The sequence below is a fragment of the Alligator sinensis genome, unplaced genomic scaffold (genome assembly GCF_000455745.1).
Source record: "Alligator sinensis unplaced genomic scaffold, ASM45574v1 scaffold137_1, whole genome shotgun sequence".
Lineage (NCBI taxonomy): Eukaryota > Metazoa > Chordata > Crocodylia > Alligatoridae > Alligator > Alligator sinensis.
Window position 1 is genome coordinate 1045140 of NW_005842545.1, and position 501 is coordinate 1045640.

Sequence of the window (501 nt, forward strand, 5' to 3'; positions counted from 1 at the left end):
TCCCCCCACCCCGGTATTTCCTAGCGAAAAGCACAGCGCCCATGGGGGCCGGGAGCCACTTTGCACTTTCCTCCAACTACTGCCCCTCTCCCCACAACGACTGGTGGGCCAGGGGGAGGGGAACGTGTGTACGCTGCACGCCTCTCCGCCCCCAGCAGGCTCCCAGCAGGTAGGAACCGGGGAACCTCCCCTCCAAACTTCGTCCTTGCTGCGGCCCCAGTGCATTGTGGGGAGGGGGGGCACTTCTTCCAGTTCTCGGCAGGCATGGAGTGGGGAGGATTATTTGCACTAACTAGCCAGGTGTGGGGAGGGGCAGGACTTCCTGTCAGGGGTTGCGGGACTGCACCTGCCTAGTGGTCAAGGGTTCAGGGTTTTTGGGGGCCCCCCATGGTTAGGGGGAGGGGTGTGTGGGGGTCATGATTCTTTTAACCCTGAATCCCTTCCCCCTCCATGGGAGCTGCAGGAGGGGGCGCTGTCCCCATCCCTCTGCCTTTTGTTGGA